The sequence below is a fragment of the Nematolebias whitei genome, chromosome 6 (genome assembly GCF_014905685.2).
Source record: "Nematolebias whitei isolate Nwh7 chromosome 6, NemWhi1, whole genome shotgun sequence".
NCBI lineage: Eukaryota > Metazoa > Chordata > Actinopteri > Cyprinodontiformes > Rivulidae > Nematolebias > Nematolebias whitei.
This window is the reverse complement of record NC_056503.1, coordinates 4,371,174-4,373,555: the sequence shown is the minus strand read 5'-3', so window position 1 is coordinate 4,373,555 and position 2,382 is coordinate 4,371,174. Positions and strand designations below refer to the sequence as shown.

The following is a 2,382-nucleotide window of genomic DNA, read 5'->3' as shown; positions in this document are numbered from 1 at the left end:
CCCCGCAACTTACCTACTATATTTTGCTGAACTCCGAGGTCCTGTGATAATACTAATCCAAAATGAATAGGCATCTCTGTGATTTGGACAGAAATGGGCAGGATCCTATACGTAATTAGACGGTATTTGTTTTTGTTTAAGCAAAATAATTTGGAAAAATATAGAACAAGGCTATTTTAAATTAACGCACTGCTCACTTTGGCTTTTTATTTTTGTCTCGTAAGCCAGTCCTGGAGATACTGCAATGCCAGGTCGATGCATGGAGTGGACGGGGCAAGCCCCTGTTCCATCTCCCTGTACCAAAAATCAATTTAATATATGGTCCCTGGGTAAGGGATGGCTTTTATGCTGCTACTTCCTTCACCGCAGATGACAGCAGGTGTGGAGATGCGTGTGTGATGAGATGACCCATTCATCCATTATATTTACCCACTTCTTCATTTTAGCGGAAAGCAGGAGTCGCTGGTGCCCATGTCCAGTCATCACTGTGCGAGAGGCAGGGGACACCCTGGACAGGTCGCAAATCCATTTCAACCGTCAGCGGACGTGCGGAAGCTCATGCGCATAGCCGGTGACAGTTGTCCCTTTGAGCTTAACATAGCTTTTGTTTTACCTCTTATTTAACCGGCAGGTCGGACCTGCCCCCTCCTCAACAAGTAGATTAACGCAATTTTATATTGTACATTCTTCAGTTTTGCTGATTCGTAAAACCACATCAAAGCCTGAGACTGTCCCGGCCCACACATTAAGCAGATTATATGAACCGGCCCGGTCGTGACAACACAGCGCGTTAACATAACCGAAAGATGTCTGTAAATTTAAGTTAAATCAGGCTTTGGTTATCCCGGGCGAATGTGCCACATAAAAAGCAGACGTTGGGTGGTAATTTATTTATTGCATGTGATCCCGAGGTAAAACTAATCCCGTGAGAATAGGGCTAAAGTAATAAATTTAGTTTGAAGTAACAAAAGTTTTTCTATTAGATCCCGTGAGGGGGAGTGGCTATATTCTGTCCAACTGCAGTAGCTCATCCATTAACTGTCCCAGCCATACCAAGCCCCTCTTCTTTTTGTTTGCACAATAAGAAATTATTTGACCCCTCAGGTAGGCCTTTAATGCCTCCCAGACAGTACAAAGTGGAATTCCCAGTGTTCGGTTAACTTCCAAGAAAATTTCAATTTCAGATGTAAGAAATTTGGTAAAGTCCTTCTTGGATAAAAGTAAGGAGATGAGTCTCCAAGGATGAAATACAAATCTTGTGATGATGCTAAACAATTGGTCCGAGATGACCATGGCCCCATAGTCAAATTCCTTCCCTAAAGGCAGATTTCTCTTATCAAGAAAAAAATAATCGGTTCGGGAGTATGTCAGAGAGTCAGAGTTTCTTTATTGTCATTCGTACCACATGTGGTACATGTGGTGGAACAAGATTATGTACACAGGGTCCTAGTTGCATCCTACAATAAAATGTAAGAGAAAAACAGTAATAAGATCTAAGATATGAACTAAGAAAACCATCAAGTAAAAATATGTTAAGCACTAATAGCATAGAAACAATAAAAACAATATGCCAAACAGCAGCACTAACATGAGTCTGTGTGAGCAGATGAGCACGTATGAACACAGCAACATGAAACAGATCAGCAGCAACATGATGTAATTTTTTCACAGTGATTATCCTAGTTAGAGCTACGTCTTATAGACTGGAGAAAAAAATGAGCATATATCTATATATAGAGGTAAAGTTACGGCAGCGCCACACATCAACCACGCCATATGATTCAAGGAACGAATTGATTAGTTGAGCGGACTTAGACAGAGAAGTTTTCCCCATCTAACTACAGTCAAGAGATGAAAGCACACAATTTGTGTCACCACAGATTATATAGGTTATGTGTTGACAATATTAGGTATATTCACTTCCATTGTTTTGCCGACGACACCCAGCTCTTCTTATCCACCACTCCTAATTCTTCACTTCCTCCTTCCTTCCTCACTTCCTGCTTAGCTGAAATTAAATCCTGGTTTACATCTAACTTCCTTAAATTAAACAGTGATAAAACAGAGTTTCTACTCATCGGCACTAAATCCACCATATCTAAAATCAACAGTTTTTCCCTCACCATTGACAGCTCCATGGTTTCTCCTTCCCCTCACGTTAAGAGTCTGGGTGTCATTCTTGACAGCACTCTCTCTTTTCACTCTCACATCAATAATATCACCCAGTCTGCATACTTCCACCTTCGAAACATCAACCGTCTCCGTCCATCCCTCTCCCCGCACTCTGCTTGCATCTTGGTCCATAGTTTGGTAATTTCTCAAATTGATTATTGCAACTCTCTTCTTTTTGGTCTGCCGCAAAACTTACTCCGTAAGATGACT

General features: G+C 41.3%; 1 pseudogene; it reads right to left on the bottom strand.

The window, feature by feature from the left end:
- Positions 1-214: 214 nt before the first annotated feature.
- Positions 215-338, bottom strand: LOC119411586 (annotated as a pseudogene).
- Between the last annotated feature and the right edge of the window lie 2,044 nt (positions 339-2,382).